The sequence below is a fragment of the Dipodomys merriami genome, unplaced genomic scaffold, assembly GCF_024711535.1.
Source record: "Dipodomys merriami isolate MVZ:Mamm:240054 unplaced genomic scaffold, mDipMer1.0.p SCAF_29, whole genome shotgun sequence".
NCBI lineage: Eukaryota > Metazoa > Chordata > Mammalia > Rodentia > Heteromyidae > Dipodomys > Dipodomys merriami.
Window position 1 is genome coordinate 13594076 of NW_027204381.1, and position 24636 is coordinate 13618711.

The window sequence follows — 24636 nt, forward strand, 5'->3', positions numbered from 1 at the left end:
CCTATTCCTCACTCCCTCTGCTTATCTCCTCCCCTTAGTACTCCTTCCCTCCATCTCCCTTCCCCTCCCCTTCTTTCCCTTCTCCTCCTTTCACCTCTCCACTCTTTCCCTCAGTAAGTCTGGCAAGGCATTTCTCAATGCCTAGGGATCAGTGTCTGTCTTTCCTTCCTCTGGGGGAGGGGAGTTTTTCAGCTGATAGCCCCACTCCTCCACTTACTGGAAAAGAACATCTCCATAGCAACCAGTCTGCAGCTCTGTCCTTCCTTCTTCTCCCAGGCTAGGACCTCAGGCCCCTCAATAGCCAGTCTGCTTCACGGGAGTAGCCAGTCTTTCTTCCCAGTGGTGCCTAGCAGAAGTGCATGTTTGTCTTGACTCCAGGTGGTCCAGCCAAAGCAACTCAGATCTCCAGCGTGGATTTCTCCTCAAGTGAGTGTGTATGCTCTCTGTGAGCTGGGGAAGTTAAGAGAGGGGAATGGTCACTGCATCTGGCAGTTGGGGGAAGTGAAATATGTCAGCAGATCTAAACCTCAGCTTGATGTCTGTGTCTTTTCTAAGGAAAAGGGAAGCTGCCACAGGAAAAAGGGGCTAACCATCAACAAGAGATACAACTCTTTATCTGGGGCCAAATTCAAGCCAGTTTTAAATAATGCAATTGGCTTTTCAAGAGTGCCAGAGTCCCTGATGGGAGTTAATAATGGATGAGTCTTCTTCCTGTATTCCTACTCCCTTCCTGGGATTGCAGCACAGTTAGTGCAGCACAGAGCTTGTTTTGTCCTGTCCTGTCATCACACCCTTGTTTTGGCAAAGGATCATACAGGAAGGAAAAAGAGGAGAAAGATGGGCAAGAGAAGGAGGGAGGCAGAAGGAAAGAAGAAGGCAGGCAGATAGGAGGGCAGGCAGGCAGGCAGGTTCTCTTCCTCTCCTGGAGCTAGTGACAGACGTGGTCTGTGCTGTGCACTGACTGGAAGCTCCCATGGATCCTGTGGGCTGGCAGGTGGAGATGTGAAGGGAAGATTGATCAGGTCAGCCCCAGGCACATTCAGGGATGATCCAGACTAGTAAAAGGTTCTTTTCTCCCACCTTTTAACTCTTCCCAGCCCTATTGTACCCCAAGAAATTGGTGTAAGAGGTAGCTTCCTTATGCCATTCTAGGGATGCCTCTACAGAGGGCCAAGAAAAGAAAGGCCAGGACATCAGCCTCTCCTCAGTGTCAGGGTGGAGGAGGTGAGCCTCCCCTAGGTTTGACTAGAATGTGCCTGGAGCCTGTTGGGTTAATACACAAGCAAGAGATGAGACAAACATAGAAGGTGACCGTCCCTCTGAATCAAATTGAATTCTTTTCTGGCCACAGGAGAGAAGAAAAGAGTTGGGATCACAATGATCAAGGGCTTAGCTCCCATGATTGTTTAGTAGGCACACACTGGCTCTACTATTGCCATCTACCTGGCTGGTGGGGCACAGGGAGCCTTTGTTTAAAGATGATCTGCTCAGACTCTAGCACTCTGTTTTTCCCTAGCACTCTTAAATTCTCAGTTTGGGTCAGGGCTGGGGTTCCCAATGTTTCCCTTTTCTTGGCATTTAGCATGAGTTCTAGTTACTAATCAGCATTCTAGGGTGCCATGCCTGACAGAGGGACTCCCAGTTTTGGTTATAAGGAGTGTCACTGGGCTCCAACAGGCAAGGTTGCCATTGTCTGAACAGGCTTGTGCACCATATCTCACCATTTGCCATCACAGTGGGAGATTTAGGCACAAGTATACCCTCAGTGTGTGTGTGTGTTGTGTGTGTGTGTGTGTGTGTGTGTGTGTGTGTGTGTGTAACAACAAAAAAGAGGCCTGGGAAATATGGACACCATTGCCCTGCTGTGACCTTCTGAAGGGATGCCAAGCACATCCTACCCTTTGGGCACAGTGTTACTTCTGCTATCAGGATCCTGGAGGATGGTGGCAAAGAACAATTGTTAGCATGGGGTAATTCTCCATACAAAGTGGCAGATTAGTTGAGTAGAAGTTGATCAAATATAATATGCTTTGAAGACAAAAAAAATAAATGAAAATCTCCAGTGGCTGGTGGTGGCAAGGCATTAAAACCAGCATTGTAGGACTATGAGATAACACTTCAGTGGCTGTATGTGTTCTGAATGTGTATATGTGTACACTTATGCATATATGTGTAGATTTGTGCCTATATGCATGTGAATGCATGTATACTTAAGCATGTATGCATGAGTATAGATGTATGTATGCATGCACATATATAAATGTGTGAGGACTTGACAAGGAACCACTAGGATAAAGGACCCCCTTCCAGGTCAGCACTGCCATTTAAAAGAGGAGTAGAAAAGTCTGCCAATGCCTAGTGAGCAGGGAAGAGACTATCTCTGTCTGATTTTGAGTGGGAAAACATCTCTTGGGAGTAATGGGGATCCCGAGGACTCTATACCTTATTGGTTTATGGATGAAACTGGCTGTTCCTATGTGAGACAAGAGTCTCAAGATGAGCAATGGACATAAAATCAATCCAAGGTGTGGGATGCTCTAAGGTGCCAGGAAGAAAGACTCCCATCGAGACAAAAATGTCCTGGCTGATTATGAGTTCACAGTAACCACATAAAATACATTCTATGTATCCTTCTATGACTATACTTACCAGCATGAGAAGTAGATATTCTGGAACTCTAGGCACTGGGGACAGTACCACAATGTGGGAGATTTAATGACAATTATTGAAGTGCTACAAGGCATTCAAACTTAAGGAGAATAAGGAAATATGACACAAAAGGGAAGAGGTTTGTTGAAAATTAATACAGGCAATGCTAAAGTGAGAGTCTTGTCAAGTTGAACAGCTGACTAAATACAGTGAAGACCACACACACACTTACAGAGAGGGAGAAAAAGAGACAGAGAATGAGAGAGAGAGAAAGAGAGAGAGATTAGAAGCCTTGGAGTAAAATTAATTTGGCAAATGCGGGCTGGTAAAGAGATGGAAAGAGGCAGTTTTTTATGCTGTCATAACTATAAAGTTAACAGTACACAAGGAAGACATTGCTATTCAGACAGAAGACATATAAACACAACAATCAAAGAAATGTATTTGTTCAGGTACCAAATATTCTTCAATTTTACTTTCCACAGTTGCAGTTACCCATGGCAAACCATGATCCAAAAATATTAAGTAGAAATTTCCAGAAATAAATGATTCATCAGTTTTAAATAACTTTTATTAAGGTGTGTTTTTAGAATTACGCTATTATTGTTGTTATTAATATCTTACTCTGTGTAATTCATAAAGGAAACTTCATCTTAGGAAAAGGCAGTATGCACTGGATTTATTCAGTACAACCCATGGGTTGAGACAGCCACTGGTGGTCTTGAACATATGTATCATGGATAAGAACACAGTGTATCATGTTACTACTTAATCCATGCATGGATTTTGGGCTTTGATGTAGCTCTGAAGAGCATTTCATCTGCTGATCTCATGTGGGTCAGCTCAGGTCTGCTCCCCGTGGCTCTGCTTACTCTGTCATCCTCTCCCTGAAGACCTGGAGGATGGCATCAGACTGCAGAAGGGTGCAGACTCTGCTTCCCAGCATCTGCTCCCAAGACAGCCACTTGTCTCTTTTGGCCTTTCTCTATTTCTAGCAGATGTCTAGCTCTAAGCTTAGGAACTAGTTATATCCCAGAAGGCCCAGAATTTTGAGGGTCCCTGGCTATGCTCTGTGGGGCCTTGTTTGCTCTTATCTGTTGGGGGTTCTCTGAAGGTTTCAAGGCCCTGCCCCATAGGCAGACCTGACTGTCAGCATCTGCTTATCCTGCAAGCATTGGGCAGTGTAGGCCTTGTGCATGGAGGGATGCCAGGTGATATACAAGATTCACATTACAAATGCATCTCAGATAACACTATTTTTGGTTTGAGTATGGCCTTAGCCCTGCAAGGCATAAGGGCTTGGGCATATCGCTGAGGCAGGCAGAACCTGGCCAGTGCCTAGTCAACAATCAGTATTAGTGGCTGTGGCAGAGAGAAGAGAGATGCAGGCTGGCCCCAGGGAAGAGAGAGGCAGGCTTCTGGGAGTCCATGCCGGAGCACAGCCTCACTGGGTTCCCTAATTCCTGTTTCTGGATCTCCCTCTTGCATTAGTGATCTGACTGCCCTCCAGAGTTCTCATGATTTCACATGGAAAGCTCTGGTCATGTAGAATGACAGGGTTGCTGGCTTGAGTTCTAGATCAGGAACACCACAACCTCCTGCCAGTATCTTCTTCTCTGAATGGAGCTCTGCTTAACTGCAGAAGCAGATATTTGCACCAAAGCTTCCTACCAGTCCTGACAGTACATGCTTTCTCACAATGAGGCTGGCAAAGCCCAGGGGAGAGGTTTCCTCTGCAAAACTTCTCTCTGGAAAGCAGAAATTCCATCCATCAACCTCGGTGAAGGCTCTGTGACAAGTGGTCATGGCTCCCAGATGGGCTGGCTGCCCATTTTTCAAGAAGAGGAAGAGAGAACCTTTGCCAGAGTGAGATAAGGGAATGCTTCCCTAAATGGCCTCGGTCATCTGTTACCTGTGTGGTCAGGACAGGAGCACATCCATCACAGGAGTCATGACTGCAGGGTGGGTGACATTCTCTTTGCAGGGCCCTCAGTGTCCCAGGAATCACAACATAGGCAGACCAATGGGGAAGGGGGATGAAGAGAAATCAGTAAAGCCCAAGGTGGATGGAATGGGAGGAGGTCTGAGGATGGGCCTAGCACCCTGGACAGAGGCAGCGTACCACAGCCCTAAAGCCCAAGCAGGCAGACACAGGATTTATTCTGATTCACAGACTAGATGCTACTCTGGCAACTATTGTAGGTATAGCTCATTGAATCTCCACAAAAGCTCTATAAGTGCCATTATTATTATTATTCGAACATCAATATTGTTTATTGTCCAAATTGATACCCTTTGAGGTGAAATGTGACTAATAACTTGATATTGGCATGCTAGATGTCTACAATAATGGTTTCTATGATGGTCTCAGCTGGGCTTAGATGTGTTCTTTAATTTTGCCTGAGGTCAAGGTCATTGTCAAATCTGGGGACTTCAGTGCTAAGATTTTAAATGTTCTAATTCCCTTTAACACTTGGTTTCCAAGGATTCCAGTTGGTCAGCTAAAGAACCAGTGGACTTTAACCTAGAAAGTGCCTAATACTTGACTGAGACCTCAAAAGGGCAGCTCAGGCCTGGGTAGCCCAGGCATCTACAGTCAGGAAGTGGATCAAACCTGGATCACTACCTACATTAAACCTAACTGGCATGGGGAGAATATAGTGTGCCTTGTTGTAGATTTCAGAGCTAGGCTTGCTAGACACCCAGAAAGCTCTTATCCAACTTCAACTCCACTTAGTTCAGTTGCTCTGCATTCAGATATCAGTTCTGAAGTGCTGGACACGATTCATTTGCACATTCTTTGAAGGTCAAGTTGTCTTAAAGTCTGCCTTCTCCCAGCATGTGGCATCTTGTGTGTGTGTGTGTGTGTGTGTGTGTGTGTGTGTGTGTGTGTGTGTGTGTATGTCCTGAAATGTGGCTTTCTGAATAAAAATGATAGGATACCCATGCTGGGGTTTTCCCTCCCCGCATGTCACACACATGTGTGTATATATGTTTAGATGTATATGTGTACATGTTTGTATGTTTCTGATCTGTTTTACTGTAGACACATTAAAAAAGAAAGGAGAGCAGCATTTTATCCTAGTCCTTTCTTTTGTTCCACATCTATTTATTGTTCTTGACACTGTTATAGGTCCTGGAGATACAGCTTTAAAAAAGATTTTTTAAAAACCTATAACCCAAGTCTGATATTTTGTTGGAAGACATGGGCAATAGCAAATTCAGTCATGTACTGTGTAATGATGGATGTCTCAGTCTATGATGGACTGCAAATGATGGTAGTTTTGTAAGATTATAAACAGAACTGAAAATTTCCTGTCACTCAGTGACATTGTAGCTGTCTTAACATTGTAAGGTTGTAGCTTACTGCATTATTCATGTGCTTGTGGAGATGCTGGTATAAATAAGCCAACTGCTCTACCAATTGTAAAAAAATACAGCACAATTATGCATAGCACAGAATACTTGATAATAAAGGATTATGGGATTATTGGTTTATGTATTTACTTTGCTACACTCTTTCATCATTATTTTAGAGTGTACTCCTTCTCATATAAAAATGTGAGCTGTAACACAGTCCCCAAGTACTTTAGCAAGGATTGGAGAAGAAAGTCTCATTGAGGGCTTCCAGTAGGCAGGAGATGAAGAAGATGGAGGAAGGAGTTTGGGTCTTAGTTTTGTCAACTCTTTGTCACCTAAGAGTAACAAAAGGGTCTAGACACTTGGGGTCAGGAGCAATTCTTCTATTCTTCTCTCTCTCTCTCTCTCTCTCTCTCTCTCTCTCTCTCTCTCTCTCTCTCTCTCTCTCTCTCTCTTTCTCTCTCTCTCTCTCTCTCTCTCTCCCGTTTGATTGCTCACTAGCTCTCTCTCCCCCTTCTCTGTTCCTGTTCTCTGAGAAGATATTGGCCAGAATAGCCAGGTGCCATGCTGGTTTGTGAGCTCAGGCACTAAACTAAGCCTGGGCTTATTCTTCCAGCCCTGATCATTTGATAGGGGCCATCCTAAAGGAAGACTACCCTCCTGGGACACCTTATCTATAACACCCAGGAAAGCAGGAGCTGGCCTAGCCTTTGCAATGCTCCAAGGATGGAATGATCCAACATAGTATTGGAAGTACAGTGAATGTCTTTAAATAGGAGCTAGGTCCATTTTTAAAAAAATTATTAATGGCATGGTAACTTTATTTGACTTAAAAGCTGGAACTGTGGCACCAGCTTAGCAAGTACAAAGTTTTGGGTCCAACCTTAGTACCATATTCTAACAAAAAGATTTCTGGAAGAATCTTTACAAATTCTAAAAAGGTGTATATATTACTATATTTTATAAAGGAAGCTGAGGCTCAGAGAGGGTGGACAAATGCGATAGGTCACACAATTATGATGAAGAAGTTTACATTACCAGTATGAACTCTTTTCTGTCCAGCTGCAGAAGCCAATAGGAAGGTAAGGGACACCAAGAGTCCCACCAGCTCCTCAGGTAGAGCTGTGTCATCCATTGTGACTTCCTTTCTGCTGGTTCCTCTTCCTGGAAGCTGGGAAGCGCATGCTGCGGGAGGGGGGGCGATGGTGTCACATTTCACAGTGAGTTATGGAATTATGCCCGACAGCAAACAGCACTCACAGAGTACAGTGGATGCAATGAAATGGAGTTTGTGTTGGAATCTATTATGGTCCCAACATCAATTAATTATAACCCTTCTGCTGGAGGGAAAACTTCATGCATAATTAATGTTTGCTGGAGGAGAACAGAACAAGGAAGAGTAAAAGAGCTGCCATCTCTTTATAAGAAGGGCCAGGCAAGGGGAAGACTAGAATGTTCCTCTCTATTGGGGTTCAGAGAGACCCCAACAACCAGTCTCTGTGGCAGCTGGAGTCACTAGTGCCATTGACGACATCCCTTCCAGGCACATCAGTCACAGTGCCTAGAGCTATCACTAGCCCCGTTTATAGATGAAGAAACTGAGATAGTGATCTTGCTTAAAATAATAGTCAGCAAAGCCCCTTTGTCTCCCAAGCTAAACCATGAAAGCTCTACTTTCCACTGCCCAGCCTGAAACTTGCAGACTGGATTTTTTTCAGCTACATTTTGAACTTTCCCAGCTCTCTTCTCTATATATGGAGAAGAATACCAGGGTCTGCCTACTTGTGGCAAGGCTGGGGGAACCTGAGGGGCTAGGCACTGTGGAGGCACCCCTCCATTTACTGTGCACCTATCCTCAAAAGCAAGAAGGCTACCCAGAAGGGTGTGTCTGCCGTGCAGCTGGGGACGGCGGGACTGGCAGTTCAAGGATGGGTGAGTCAGAACTAGCTGCCCACCTCAGTTGGACAGGCACTAGGGGCTGGCACCATCTGAACCTGAATTGCTCAGAAAGCTCCTTCTTCCACAGCTGGGTAACTGAAATAATAACCATGAGAGCCTGGGGAACTGCCCATGGTGCTCCTCCTGGGGTTAGAGGAAGTACTGGGTAACTGTAATAATAACCATGGGAGCCAACACTGCCAAGCACTACATTAAGCACTATATAAATATAAAGTCTTCCAACTCTCTTGAGAACCCTGGGAATGGGTGACATGAATCCCTCTGTGGTTGAGGAATGGAAACATAGGTTCCACAGGGTAGTTTGGATGTGGTTTGTCTGTTGAAGGCTCTTAGGCTGGCAGTGTGGTCCTCAGCAGTAGTGCTGAGGTGATTGACATTTTAAGAAGGTTGGGACTTCCTGCTAGGTACTTAGTTCATGGAGGACTGTCCTTTGTGAAGAGTTAATGCAGTTCTCTTAGTGCACTGGCTTAATTCCCGCGAAAATAGATTGTTACCAGGATTTTGGCACCTCCCTTGCATCTGTCTTTGTGATGCCATCCACCGCTGGCCCTCTGCAGAGCAGAGCAGAGCAGAGCAGAGCAGAGGAGAGCAGAGCAGAGCACATACTGATGCCATGCTCTGATCTGCCAGAGTGGAAGTCAAATAATTCCTTTATAAATTACCTAGTACTAAGAGTTTGGATCTGGAATGCCCCTGGAGGGAATATGTGGTGAAGGCTTGGTCCCCATTAAGCACTACTGGGTGTTGGTAGAATCATTAGAGGCTGGGCTTAGCTGGAGGGGGCAGGTCCACTGGGGCATATTTTTGAAAGGGATAGTCCCCCAAACCCTTTGTTCTTTCTGTGTTCTGTTGTGCACAGAGCTCTTTCTCACTCTCTTTTGCTTCCTCTCTTGTTTTTTCTCTGTTTTTCCCCCATCTCTTACTCTTTCTCTTTCCTGCTTACTCTCTGCCTTCTTACAGCTATAAGCAGCTTTTTTTTAATGCCACAGGCGTCTGATTACAGGATCAGAGACAACACAGCCAAGTGATCTTCAAATGAAACTTCTGCAGCAGTGAGCCCAAACAAATACTTCTTCTTTTCTCAAGTATTTTGTTACAGCCTCCGAAAGCTGACTGACACCCAGACTTGGGAATTTTGTTACAGAAATGCAAAACAGAATAATATGAGAAACTTACTTGAGGCACACAGAAGATAGGTGGCAGAACACAGATCTGAGTGCAGGCTGCTCTCGGCTGGGGATTTTCCAAGCTTGGGTCAAATCATGATATTGTGACCTCCATAGGTATCCATCCATCGTGGCTCTTGGTGAGATGTCATGGTATTTTCAGAGAGTGACCAGTGTGAATGGAGAGGGTCTTTCCTCTGAAGACGTATCTATGTTTCCTCTCAATGTACCTGAACATAGTGGAAAGATACGGCTTCAGGAACTGGGTCAACCTGATCTACATCCTCATCCTTCCTCATCCTTTCCATCTGTGATGGAAACAGTTTCATAACACAGGATTCGCAGGACTATCACACAAGAGCCAGGCCATCAATGGCAGCTGCTTAGGCTGTGGAGTTGAGTGTGTGCACGTGGATATATGAGCATGCCTATGTACCTGAGCACACGTGTGCATATATGTCTATGTGCAGGCCGGTGCATGGGTCTGAGGGCCCAGAGATAAGGGGTACAGAAAGCACTTGAAGCCCCTGGGAGTGAGGTGGGTTAGCCCAAGCCCCAGTTATAGAGACCGTGGGTGCTAAATGTTCTTTTCCCACCTCCTCCCTTCCCTTTATTGCTGCCCTTAAATTGGAGCTGGTGGTCTGCACACCTTGGTTCTTAGCTGGAGAGAAGTTACCTTAGTACAGGAAGCTCAGCTTCTGGAAATGCAGCCCTCCATCCTTCCTCTCCTCCTCTGGCCAGCATAGATCTCTGTCCCACATCTATCTGAGAGTCAGGTCTGCAGATGCAGACAGAGGCAGTTAGAGGTTTGCATCAAGCAGATGCAAAGACTTTGTTCGTGGAAGCTAAGCCTAACCAGATAACATCCACTTGCCCTTTACTCAATGGATTTATCAAGTTCTCTTGAGGTGAGACCATGGGCTCAGAGATCTGAAATCTGACCTACTTCTCTCACAGCATCTTCCCATCTGCTTCTGCCTGCCCAGCAACCGGCTTGTTTTATCTGCCCATGGGCAGGACAGGTGCTGCATCTTGCTGACTATAGCTACCTTTGCTCTCTAGCTGCCAGGCCCTCCATTCTCTCAGCAACCCCCTCTCCCCCCCACTAAACACAACCTTTTTAAAGATTCAGAAACTCAGGCCCATGGGATTGTTTGATGGCTCCAAACAAACTGCACAAATCTCCATGATAGTTCTAATTCTGTCAGTCAACCTATATTAAATAGAATGCATAGGGCAAAGTGTGGGGTCTGACCTTGAATAGGACAAAATCTGATGCAAGACAATCAGTGAAGATTGATGGAAAGTTAGAATCACCTGGCCTCAGGCCTTTGCACATGCTGCACCTCCACCCAGCTCCAGCTCTCCTGGGGCCAGGGCCTACCTTCTCCAGGATGTTGATGTCTCTGGCATACATTGATTGCAGTCACACTATCCCATCTCAGTGCTGTTTTACACATGCTGTTTTCTTCCTTATAACCTTGTGACAAATGTGATTAGGTTTGCATTGTGCTTGCTTGTTACATCTGTCTTCCTATTAGACTGTGAGCTACCCGAGGGCAAATCCCCACCAGGCCCTCCCTGGGGCCAAGTCCCTGGTGGACATTATAAGCATTCATGGAGTGAAGGGTAAGCTGATGAGAGCATTTGAACTATTAATCTCTAGCTTCCTTTGGGGAAATGGGATGGCAATCAAGCATAATGGTTCAAAATAGTAATAGTTACAAATTCATTTGATAATTAGAGCTAAGAGTAGGTGAAATGGATAATAGTAATATAATAAGGGATAGGAAGAGGAGGGAATTGGGAATTCTCTGTTGTAAGGTTCTCATGAGGCATAGGGCATTTTAGAGACAGCTAGGATTAGCTGCAAGTATATATTAGAAACATTTTAAAAATATAAAAAGTGTATAAAGCCACTATAAAAGTGAAAGAAGTATAATTAATACACTAAGAAAAAACCCAAAGATATTAGTTAGAAAAGAAAAATGAATAGGGTAGATCTGGGCTTTGCTGAGGATAGTCTTGCTATATAGCTCAAACTGTCCTTGAACTCAACATCCTCCTACCTCAACCTCGTACAGTTGTCTTCCACCATTCTCAGTAGATACTAGTAAAAATATACCACTAATTATTTTTAAAATTAATGCTTAAAATTTTTTGAAAATAATTTTAAGCATTGATTAAAAGATAGAGACTGTTTGAGTAGATAAAAACAAGGCCTGCTATATATTATCCACATGATCTGTTTTAAATATGAAGACACAGATTAAAAGCAAAAGCATGGATATATGTATATCTATAACTATATATAATATATCAAAATAGATATGTAAATCTATATGTATAAATCAATATATAGAGACAAGAGGTATATGAATATATGTATGTATATATATATATATATATATATATATATATATATATAATCAAAAGAAAGCTCTTAGTTAGCTATCTTATTTTTAGACAAAACAGACTTTAGAGCAAGAAAAGTTACCAGGGATAGAGAAGTGATTATATAATAAAAGAGCTGGTTCTCTAAGGAGACAAAGAAATATGTATGACTAGTAACAGTTTTAAAGCATAGGAGAAGAAACTGACAGATAGAAGTATAAAAAGAAATAATTGAATACACTGAGGCAGCTGGAGATGTCAACACCTCTGGATCAGGAGTGGACATGTCCAGCAGGAAATTTATCTTATCCACCTGACATCAGCAGAACATGCCATCCGCTACAGCAGAACATAAAACATTCTCAAGTTTACATAGGACAATTACAAAGTAGAAAACACCAAGGGAAAAGTGGAGGCATGGTTCAAGTGGCAGAGCATCAGCCTTGAGTGAAAAAGGTAAGCAAGAACTTGAGGCCTTGAGCTTAAGCCCAGTGCTTGTGATTCACATCTGTAATCCGAACTACTCAGGAGGCTGAGATCTGAGGATCACGCTTCAAAACCAGCCCTGGCAGAAAAGTCCGTAAGACTCTTATCTCTAATTAACCACCAGAAAACTGGAAGTGGTGTTATGGCTCAAGTGGTAGAGTGCTTGTCTTGAGCTGAAGAGCTGAAGGACAGTGCCCAGGCCCAGAAAGAAAACACCAAAAGCCTTAAAACACCTTGCCAAATTTTAAGCACTAGAAATTATATAAAGTGTTATCTCAGTGCTAGAATTAAACTAGAAAACAACAAAAAGATAGCTGGAAAATTCATAAATAATTGGGATACTAAATAATACATCTCTAAAGAATACATGAATCAGCAAAAAAGTTTTATAAATATATCAGAAATTAAAATCAACACCTCAAAATCTCTGGTATATGGTAAAGTCAGTGCTTAGAGAGATATTTTTAGCAATTCATGCATAGATCAGAAAAGGAAAGGCTTAACATCAATAATCAAAGCTTCTGCCTTAGGAAGCTACAGTAGGAAGAGAAAATTAAACTCAAAATAAACAGAAGTAAAGAAATAAAAAGCAAAGCACAAAGCAGTACCATTCAAAACAAAATCAACAGAGAGAGTCAAGAAGACCAAAAGATGGTTCTTTAAAAAAATCAATGAAATTGAAAAACAAACCTAAATTAACTAAAAACAAAAAGAGAAGACACAAATTACTCATATCAGAAATGAATGAGAGGGCTAGGAAGGTGGCTCAGTGGTAGAGCACTTGCCTTGCATGCATGAGGCCCTGGGTTCGATTCCTCAGCACCACTATAAGGAGAAAAAAAAAGCCAGAAGTTGTGCTATGGCTCAAGTGGTAGAGCACTAGCCTTGAGCTGAAGTGCTGAGGGACAGCGCCCAGGCTCAGAGTTCAGGCCCCACAACCGGACCCCCCCCAAAAAAAACCCCAAAAAACAAAGAAATGAATGAGAAAGCACTTGTACAGATTATATAACATTGAAATAAAAATAAAGTTTATTAATGGAGAAAAACCTATGCCACTGACAACTGATGTAAAATGGGCCAATTCACTGACAAATTACCTACATTTAAATATGCTATTTACCTGTTAAAATTAAATTATTAATTAATAATCTCCCAAATAGAGACCACAAAATCCAAATCAAATCTTTGGTAAATTGTGTAAAATGTTTGAGACATATTATTAAAATGTCTGCATGTTGGGTGCTGGTGGTTCACACCTGTAATCTGAACTACTCAGGAGGCTGAGATCTGAGGATCATGCTTCAAAACCAGCCCTACTGCAATGCTTGGTAAGAAATGTACGCATTATCCTGCCCATGTAATTGTAACCCCTCTGTACAGTATGTTCACAAATAAAATAAAATTAAATTAAAAAAAACCCCAGCCCTAGCAGAAAAGTCCGTGAGACTCTTATCTCCAATTAACCATCAGAAAACCGGAAGTGGTGCTATGGCTCAAGTGGTAGAGCGCTTGCCTTGAGCTGAAGAGCTGAGGGACAGCTCCCAGGCCCAGAGTTCAAGCCCACAAATGGAAAAAAAAAAGTCTACAATCTCTTCCAGAAAATAAAAGTGGAGAAAAAACTGTTGCCCTGGGCATTTGTGAAGGAATTAATTCTATTATCACTCACAAATACTGACATCTGTAGATGCTTGAGTCCTTAGTTAAAGTTATGCAGTATTTGCATGCAACCGGACATAACTCCTGTACCCTTTAAGACATTTCAGTATTGTATTCCTAATGAAACTCATTTTTTCCCCTTCATTTTCTGTTATTATAATGAAATGCCTGAGACCAGATGGTTTACAAGGCTAAGAGATACATTTAGCAGACAGGGTTGGAGTAGAAAGTCCACATAGCATGGCTGTAGCTCTAGTGAGGACTTGGCTATCTATCATCATAGCAGAGTGCACCATGATGATTGCTCAGGGTAAGATGGCAAGACTGGGAGTGGAGACTGACCCTCTTTATCATGAAAACTACCCAGTGTCTTCCAAGGACAGTGCCCCTAGGCCTACCCACCTTTCAGGTTCATCACCTTTCAATATTACCATACTCAGGGCCATGATAGCAACATATGAGCCTTTGAGGAATGAACCAGAGCAAGATGTTGTCTAAATAATCGTACTGTTTTACCTAGGAATCATTAGAAAAATATCTGCATGTATTCAATGTGAATGTAATTTTGAAAAATATTTTTGATACAAGATTAGTTAAAATCACAGAATTGGAGCCTGAAGATACGAAAGCCAATTATATTTCTTAGGTATTATGCTAATCCCTAAGTCACATATAAAAATGTTTGATTGTGTGCAATATGGATGCATTTTTTTTCAAATTTGGGGCTGGGAAGGTGGCTCAGTGGTAGAGTGCTTGCCTTGTATGCATGAGGCTTTGGGTTCAATTCCTCAGTACCACATAAGCAGAAAAAGCTGGAAGTGGCATTGTGACTCAAGTGGTAGAGTGCTAGCTTTGAGGTGAAGAGCTGAGGGGCAGCACCCAGGCCCAGAGTTTAGGCCCATGACTGGCCTGAGATTATGCTCAAGGCTAATGCTCTAGCACTTGAACCACAGCTCCACTTCTGGCTTTTTGGTGGTTAATTGAAGGTAAGTTTCACAGACTTTCCTGTCTGGCCTGGCTTTGAACTGTTATCCTCAAATCTCAGCCTCCTGAGTAGCTAGGATTACAGATAAAAATCACCAGTGCCTCATTTCAAATATTTTTGATACAAGATTGGTTGAAACCACAGAATTGTAATCTGAAGATATGTAGGCCAATTACATTTCTTAAGTATTATGATGATACCCAAACCACATAAAGACATTACAAGAAAGGAATAAAACCACAAACCAATCTCATAAACATACTTGTGCAAGTTCTCAACAAAGTATTAGAAAATTAACACAATACATTAAATGCCATGCTCAAGTTTGGCGTATTCTAGGCATGTAAGCATTTGATGATAAATAATGTAATTCATCACATCAATCCAACAGAAGGAAGATCGTGTTTATGCCAATAAATGTAGAAAAATGTTTGGCAAAATCTACCATCTTTTCTTAGCAAACAAAAAGTACAGAGTGAACTTTCAAAATCTGATAAAGAACATTAAAAAAAATCTACAGCTAACATTATACTTAAGGATGAGAAACGTGAAATTTCTAAATAACATCAGAAGGTAAAAATGCCCTTTCTCACTACTGTTTCTGAACATCACACACACACATGTATGTACCTATACATGTTTATATGAAAGAAATAAAATCATCTTTGGTTTTATTGTCTCTGTAGAAAATCTCAGCAGGAAACCAGTGGCTAACACACATAATCCTCACTACCCAGGAGTCTGAGATCTGGAGGACTGCAGTTCAAAGTCAGCCTGGGGAAAAAAGTCAGAGAAACTTCATCAACAATTAAAACAATAAGATGCATGACTGGAAGTATGGCTCAAGTGAGACAGCTCTAGCCTTGATTAGGCAAGCCAAGTTGATGGCCACGCTCCTGAATTTAAGACTCACTAAGAAAAAAATCTCAAAGAATCAACAAAATCCTCAAAGTAAGAAGTGATTATAGCACACATTCAGGACAATTATATATAAAAGCCACATACTTTTTTATACAACAATAGCAATTAGAATTGTAAATTACAAATGCAATGCTGCCTTGAGGTGCAGCCATCCTGGGAGGAGAGTTCTTTTCTGCTCTGGGATCTGAGATAAGAGATCTGAGATCAAGGATCTGAGATCTGGGATCAGAGCTGGACTTGTATGCTAGAATAAATGTTTCCTCTCAGAAAAATGAAACAAAGAAATAAAAAGTAAATTGATGTCCAAGCATCTCAGTCCACTCTGAAATATGCAAATAAGTACCCCAGGGACCAGAGAAAAGACTTAGGCACTTGTACTGCAGTTGGAGAAATACCAGACCTTACAGCCTTCTACTCATTTTCAACCTGGTTTATTTCTTGCCCCATAACCCTGACTTGCAATTTAATTGTAAATTTAATGAGCATCACAGATTGTTCTTAAAGAATAGGAAGAAATGATACAGCCCACTAAATTTGTTATAGCCCTTACATTTTACTCTTGTGCTTGCTTGTTTGGAGGGTTACATATATTACAGTACCAGCCAGATCCTTTGCTAAATGCTAGGGCTGGAATGTCTAATAGTTAGCAAAGAAGGCAGTGGCATCGGGTGATACTGGCAAAATCATCCATGGCATTGGAGTGATCTCATCACTGTGTGACTGATTAAAACAATTTGTGTGCAAAATATTGATGTGATGTGCTTTTTAGGCTTCATGCTGTTTTCTATGATCATTATTAAACCAATCTGAGAGATGTTTTTACCCAATGTATTTGAGAATGAACAATTCCATCTGAGACTGGTGGAAGAGCTCTGAACCTGTCTTCTGCTCCTTACCCTGGCAAGCAGGTGCTTGGTGAGCTCAGAAAATAACTGTTATAGAGAGAAAGTCCAAGGAAAGAGGAAAAAATATTGTCAGGGGCTGATGAATGTGTTCATTTATTTAGTGTAGCTATAATAAAATATCCCAGGCTGGATAACTTAGAAAGCAAAGATGATTATTTGACTTGTATTTCTGGTGACTGTAAGTCACTGCTTTGGTAAGAGCCATTTGCTTGTGTGGTAACGTGGCAGCAAAGTGGAAAGGTAGCATCTCTGTGCAGAAGAGACCTGTAGATTCTCTTCATAACAAACTGCTTTCTGAAGAAGTGAGTCACTCCTAAATAATCCTATGCTCCCTATGAGCTGGCATTGACCTATTGACAAGGGGGCACCCTGCGAATAACAAGGGGGAATCCCATATCCTGATCACCTTCCACTCATCCCCATCTTTTGATGGCTCTAGCACTTCTACATCTTCACACTGGGACCAAACTTCCTGCACAGGAAACTTTAGAGGGGGACAATCTGGATAGCAGCAATAGCCTAGCTGAAGAAAGAAAAGAAAAGAGAGGAGGGGAATTACAAAATACTAAGGGAAATGGAAGAAGACAAAAGCACAAGAAAAATATGAGATGACAGGTGCTCAGAAAGGCCATGTATGGGAACATCCTCGACATTCCAGGTGGCTGTTAGAAGTCAGGCTGTTTCCAGCACTCTAAGAAGCAGCTGGAGTTGGACCAAGACAGGCAGTATGTCTTGGTGGGGTGGAAGGAGGGCCTACGGGGCTGTCAGCAAAACTTGAAGGTCCCTTATGTAAAGTATGTAGGCATTCTGTATAAACCCTGACCATGTAGATGGGACTCAAGCCTGTGGAGCACGGGAGGCCCAGGTCTCCGGGCACCATGATTTCTATAGTGGAACAGAGCTGTTGCTCTGATGGTGGCATCATTCTCAGGTCAATGTAACTGAAGAAGCCCTGGCCCTCAGAACTGCCTGTGACAGGAGGGTCTTTCTTGGAAGGCAGTGGGAGAGGCTGGACAAGCAGGTACCTGGAAGGTGGAGTGAGATGTTCAAATTTCAGATGGGTGGAGGGTGGGAATAAAGGAGGTTAGGAGCTTTGCTTCTGGTGCTAGGGACCTTTGCCTTGGAAAAACATCATGGCAGGCAGGGAGGCATGAAAGCTGGGACCTTCCGATGCCAAGTGAAGTATATTTGGCTCACCTGGATACCTACATGAAGGTAAGGAAGAAAAGGGAATGCGAAATCACATGAAGGAATGCACAGAAGAGGAGCAAAGGACTCAAAAGTAGACTAATGTAAGGGAGAGGTGAGGCAGGCAAGAAGAAAGGAGGGTCCTGCACTCCGCACCTGTCTGTCCCTGGCCATTCTCACTCCAACCCTGCCCAGCTCCACCCATTCATGCCAGCCCCACCCACCCATACCATCTATGCTCATCCATACCATCCAGCCACACCAATATGACCCTTTCTACTATTAAGATATTTTAAAGTATCTGTTCTTAAAATTAAATGTGCTATGCTTCATTGGCTAGGAAGTTCCATCTGTAGAGGTTTATTCCTTCAGGCAGTATCAGTCTATCAGAATATTCTAGCTAAAATACCCATATCTCTGGAAGAACTAACACACAGGATATAATATGAAGCTTCTGTCCTTGCAAGGGGAAATGGAAGAGACAGGAAGTGTGGGGCAGGGAGGCAGTAGGTACAGTAACAGGGCAGATAGCCTGTGCCATTTCTAATTACTATTTTATGTGAAAACCAAGGACTGTTTGTGTTGTTCTGACACATTAAAGCACGTCTTCTAGAATCTTTGGTCTGCAGCTTTGGTGAGACTAGCTGAGGATCCATTCGAGAGTTTCTGAGGGGCTCAGGGTCAGGAGAGTGAATGGCCGTCCCTCTAAAGAGAAGCTGTAGAGGAAGCAAGAGCCCTCTCTCAGTGCCTGAATGATTGCTCTACAAAGAGAATGATGCAGATTCCACTTCAAGCAATGGAAAAAGGACCTGGGCCCCTCCTCTTACCCATACTGTTCTTGCAATGCTGAGGCTCTATTATGGGTCTCCAAAGAGCAGGGGACCAGCCTGCTTGGCTTCTTGCTTCCTTGTTCCCAACCCCCACCTTCCCCCGCCCACACCTGTTGCCATCTTTATCACTTTGCAAGTAGCTTTGGTCAGGGTTCCACCTGCTGCTCCAGAGCACACTTTTGCCCAGCCCTGGCCTTCTTCCCCGAGTGTGGCAAGAGAGGGAAATAAAGCACCATGACCCTGGGAAGGAAAGTGGTCCAGGGAGCCTTCATCTTCACCCCTCTTCCCACACCCTAGACTACTTGCCCTCACCAGGAGGCCCTGAGTCTCCCTTCCCCTCTGCTGAAGAAGATGGGAAAGAGAAAGGTGAACAGCCATAGCTACTGGCCTCCTTAGCTACATTTTGGCACTCAGGGGTGTATAACAATAAAAAGAAATAAATAAAAGACTAACCTTCTGTCCAATCGCTGTTCAGCTACCCTGCAATTAAACAAATCCACAAACCCGCAACACATATTTACATCTCATTAGCAGAAGCCAAATGCAACAACGGCATTAAAATTAAGAAATTAGACACAATTATCCTGTCGGCAGCAGTTGGGGGAAGTTGTCAAGGGCTGCTTTATTCATTAGTTTGCTCAGAAGTTCAGCAGCTCCCTAATTGTGTGCTGCTATTTTTCCCCCCTCCTCCTCTTGCTTAGAAAAAACTAAGGGAGATCATTGGCAGTTTCCTTTCTCCGCCGCAGTGCAGCAGCAGGCGAGTTGGAGAGGCCCTGGGGAGACCTGGGAAGGGCTCTGCTCTTCTCTGCTCTCAGTGCTCTGACCCTGGCCTGACCCTGGTTGAGCTGCGGTGACTGGTGGTTAGAAAGGCCTGGGGACTGTTCTATGGCTGTGCATCCTCAGGTCCCCTCAGGATGCCAAGAGAGGGCTCTTCATCACCCAGCACACTCTCACATACTCACTGGCTCTCCTGCCAGCCCACAGGGCTGGGGGCCAGTTGCATTGTGGGAACTTGGCACTATTTTGTGGAGCAGGAAACTGTTACTACCTATAACTCTCAGGCATTTCAGGCATGTTTGTTGGTGGGGGAATGAGAATCTTCTTGTCAAGTCCTTTACTGCAGGGAGAGGGTTCATTGGGTCAGGCTGTACACAAGCGTGAAATATGAGTTCCCAGGGTGGCACCCTCTAGATGGTTTCCTTCTGTCTAAGGTAATTGAGGTAAAAATTGCTCAAGAACCTCTTCTCAATCTTGGCCTAAAAGATCCAAAAAATTGACATGCTAAATATTTTTATTTAGTTAATATTTATGGCTAATAAATACAAACAAATTTAGAAACAAATAGGAATAAATTAAGATATTAATGGACTTCTAGGAACTGTAAGTAGGACTGTAACTCCCTAAGCACTGTGACCATACTGGATCCATGCTGCCATTTTGAATATCTAATGAAGCTCCATCAGCATTTTGTGTTGTAAGCCCATCTCTCATATTACCCTGAAATTTACTTCTTCATTCACTTTTTAACCACCTAATATTTACTGTGCACAAACTATTTTCCTGGTCCTATGATTATAGCTGTCTGGCAGGGACATACAATCTCTCTGTCACATTATTCTGAGGAAACCGCAGAATAATGATATGGTGTAAAAGGTGCTAAGATGAAACTTAGTCCAAAGGTTTCTGCCAGGTAATATAAGGGGTCAGATCTTTAGAGAGTCAGGAGTACTTCCAGGGGTAGAGGCATCAGAGCTGGGACTTGCTTATTTGCCACCCTCCAGAGAGGTATAACTACTCAACGGTGCCATTCAGCAGATGTCATGATGGATGTAATTCTCTGGCTTAGAGTGGCCATTTCCTTTCTCACCTGAGGAGAGAAAAGAGGACTGAAGGCCACAGGATTTTTTGAGTTTGATGGAGTATGGATGAAAAGGCTTTGAAAGGAACTGGCACCATTCTGTAGAATAAAAAATACAGAAATGAGCTGGGGTCATTCCTGGAGATTTGGCGATCATGGTTCAAAGCCAGCCCGGGCAGGAAAAGTCCGTGAGACGCTTATCTCCAATAAACCACTCAGAAAACTGAAAGTAGTGCTGTGGCTCAAGTGGTAGACTGCTAGCCTTGAGTTGAAGAGCTGAGGGATAGTGCCCAGGCCCAGAGTTCAAGTCCCACAACTGACAAAAAAAAAAATTCAGAAATGCACCATAAAGATTTCCTTCCCTCCCCCTCTACCTCTCTCTCCTCCCTCTCTCTCTCTCCCTCTCTCTCCCTCCCTCTCTCCCTCCCTCCCTCTCTCTCTCTCTCTCTGTCCCTTCTGACTTGTAACCACACTGCCTGATGGCTCCAGGGTTCCTACCAAAGCTAAAGTGTGTGTGAGGTGTGAGGTGGCTGCTACTTTAGTGGTCTTTGATATAGTTTTGAGAGTATATAATTTACATAATTTACATATAACAACTCTTTAATAACACTTCTCCTCCAAATACACTATGAGAAAGATGTTATTATTACAACATCTATTTTAGAAAAGCCAAAAGGAAGCTCAGAGCAGTTGTTTATCTTGTTCAAGGGAGCAATGGCAGGGATTTAAAGCCAGATAGTCTTCTCTAGAGCTTCCAAGTTCACTTGTAGCTTACAGAACAGAGGACAGAGTCTACTTGCTCACAGGCATACTATGCTTTGGGCATGTGCTGGGGTAGCTGGGAGATCTCACAACCCTTCTGCAGGAGGAAAAGACTATTTCAGCAACTCAGGCCTTAGACTCTTCTCACTGTTTCTCCTCTCAACTCCCCCCCCCCACCCCTGCAGGGAAACTCTACTCTTAGAAACTCAAAATATAGCTCCCCTGTGCCCAGCTATAGCCCAGCCTATATCTTCTCACCAGAGGACCTGGTGACTTGCATTGACTGTTAGCATCTCTAGATACTTTGGCACCTTCTGTTCACTTGATCCATTTGGAGTTGATTCGGGTACAGGGTGATGTATAAGGATCTAATTTTTGTTTTCTACACGTGTTTAGCCAATTCTGCCAGCACCATTTATTGAAGAGGTTGGCTTTGTTCCATCCTACTTTTTTTGCTACCTTATCAAAGATTAGGTGGCCATAGGTCTGTGGGGTCATTTCTGCATCTTTGGATCTATTCTATTGGTCCTCAGGCCTGCTCTTGTGCCAGTACCAAGCTGTTTTGAGTACTCTGGCTTTGTAATAGAGTTTGAAGTTTGGTATTGCTATTCCTCCAGCAGTGTTCTTTTTGCTAAGGATTGTTTTTGCTATTTGGGGTCTTTTGTTGTTCTATATGAATTTTTGGATTGCTTCTTCTATTTCATTAAAGAAAGAAGTTAGGGTATTGATGGGTATTGCATTGAATTTGTATATAGTCTTTGGCAATATTGCCATTTCCATGATGTTAATCCTCCCAAACCAGGAACATGGAAGGTTTTCCCACTTCTTAAGATCTGCTTTAATTTCCTTTTTCAGACTTTTGAAGTTTTTATTGTAGAGGTCCTTTACTTCTTTGGTTAAGTTGCTTCCTAGATGTTTTTTTCAGGTTATTGCAAATGGAGTTGCTTTCCTGATTTCAGCCTCTCTCATCTCATTGTTGGCACAGAGAAACACTACTGATTTTTTGTGGATTGATTTTATACCCTGTTACTTTGCCCAAGTTTTGGATCTGCTGAAGTATCTCAGGAGTGGAACCTATGGAATTCTCTAGATATAGAATCATGTCATCTACAAAGAGGGAGAGTTGTACTTCTTTCCCCATTTGGATTCTCTTTATGTTTGCCTCTTGCCTTATTGTGCTAGCTAAAAATTCTAATACTACGTTGTGGACAGCCTTATCTCATTTCTGATTTTAGAGGGAATGGACCAGCTCATTTCTATTGAGACTGTGTCTAAATTGTAGGTGATACATGCTCTCGAAGACAGAGACCCTCTTTGCTCTTTTCCATGTCCTCAGTACTAAATACTTTTAATATTCACAGTGGAACATCTCCAGTGGTATATTTAAAAGGGAGTGGAGACCCATGATACACACATAAACCTATTCACTTGCCCATAATGAGCCCATTGGCTCATTATGTTGCCTTTATAACTTCTCATCCCAGTGCCACCCATCCCTTCCTCCAGCAGAATGGATGCATTAGATGGAGACAGTCTGATGTTAAAGAGGAGCTTTAAAGGGATGAAAAACTTTTGAACCAGATTTGGGTTAAAATGTCAGTGGTGCCTGCATTTATATGAACCTCTGGCTCAGATATTTAATTTAAGGCTCATCTTTTTTTTTTTTTTGTCAGTAAAATGGGGCTGACCACATCACCTGTCTTCTAGGACTGTGGTGGGCAGTCAATTAGGTGAGCTGCTTGAGGCAGTAACCATAGGAGTTTACAGGTAGTGAGTGCTTGAAGAATGAGCTATGCAATGTAGATGTGAGGCAGGATGGGTTAGAGAAAAGGCGACATAGGACCCAAAATGAAGTCAAATGTTGTGTTAATGAATAACTTGATTGGAGCATGTATATCTTTTTGTTTTGTTTTGTTTTTTCTTTTTGGTCTCACATTCTTTTAATAAACTGTAACATATAGCAGGGAAAAAGCAGTTGCCTACATCCAACCTTTCCTACTTGGCTAGATGGTTTCTACACTTTGTAAACTGAACAAGAACCACTTAATGACACTTAACATTTGGTAAAATTGTGCCTTTTTTTATTTGGTCGGTCATAGGGTTTGAACTCTGGGCCTGGGTGCTGTCCCTCAGATCTTCAGCTCAAAGCTAGTGCTCTACCACTTTATTTATTTATTTTTTTAATATTTTTTTTGGGTCCGGTCGTGGAGCCTGAACTCTGGGCCTGGGCGCTGTCCCTCAGCTCTTCAGCTCAAGGCTAGCGCTCTACCACTTTAGCCACAGTGCCACTTCTGGCTTTTTTCTGCTTATGTGGTGCTGAGGAATCTAACCCAGGGCCTCATTCATACAAGGCAAGCACCCTACCACTGAGCCATCTTCTCAGCCCAGTAAAATGACTCTTGATCACAAAATGTTTGCATATAGAATATATTTATCTTGGCCAGGCCTGGTGGCTTATAGGACTATGTAACCAGTTTCTTAGAAGGTAGACATTGGGAGAACTGTTATTTTCAAGGCCAACTTGGGCCAAAGTTAGCTGAGACCCCCATCTCAACAAATAATCTGGGCAGAGAGGCACACATCTATGACCCCTGTAGTCAGGGCTAGCTCTCTACCACTTGAGCCATAGCTTTACTTTGGGTCTTTTACTGATTAATGTCTTTTACTGATTAATTGGAGATAAGAGCTTCTCCAATTTGTCTGCCTGTAGCTAGTTTCAAACCTCAATCCTTAGATCTCAATCTCCTAGGTAGTTAGGATTACAGATATGAGCTACTAGTACCTGCATCATTGATTTTTTTTAATGCTTATTTCATGTATATTTATTATAAGTAAACAAAATATATTTAATATACGTTAGTAACTGTGCAAAGTCCATACTTCATTATGAAAGTATTAGAAAATACTGATAAGGGTCCAAATGTCTTCATAAGATATTTCCCACCCCTGACATTGTAGTGTCTAGCTGATCCTCCATATCTATGGGTTCTGCATCTGCAGATTCAACCAACTGTGGTCCAAGTATTTTTTTCTTCAATTTTGTCTGTTCTAAACATAGACACTTTTTCCATGCTATTTTCCCTAAATAATACAGCAGAAACAACTATTTACCTAACACTTACCTTGCGTTGCTATTATAAGTAACTTAGAGATGATTTAAAGAAAGTAGGAGGATGCATAAGGGGTGTCTGCAAATGCTAGCTGTTGTGTATACTGGGGATTTTCTTATCAGTGGGAAATGTGGGAACTGTGGGGTGACTTTTTTTTTTTACACAGTTTTACAGAGACAGAGCTGGGAAGTTGGCTCAGTGGTAGAGCACTTGCCTTGCATGCCTGAGGCCCTGGGTTCAATTCCTCAGCACCACATAAGCAAAAAGAAAAAAGCTGGAAGTGGCGCTGTGACTCAAGTGGTAGAGCACTAGCCTTGAGCTGAAGAGCTGAGGGACAGTGCCCAGGCCCAGAGTACAAGCCCCATGACTGGACCAAAAAAAAAAAATGTGGATACAGAGTGCAAGAC

The 24636-nt window shown here is 42.8% G+C and overlaps 1 long non-coding RNA gene across 2 annotated transcripts in view; it reads left to right on the forward strand.

Moving 5' to 3' along the window:
• Window positions 1–274: 274 nt before the first annotated feature.
• LOC138838769 (uncharacterized) overlaps window positions 275–24636 on the forward strand; it is a 70174-nt gene continuing 45812 nt past the window's right edge. For both annotated transcript variants that reach the window (XR_011375746.1, XR_011375745.1), the window contains exon 1: window positions 275–426. This is a non-coding gene — a long non-coding RNA (uncharacterized lncRNA). The remainder of the gene's footprint in view (window positions 427–24636) is intronic.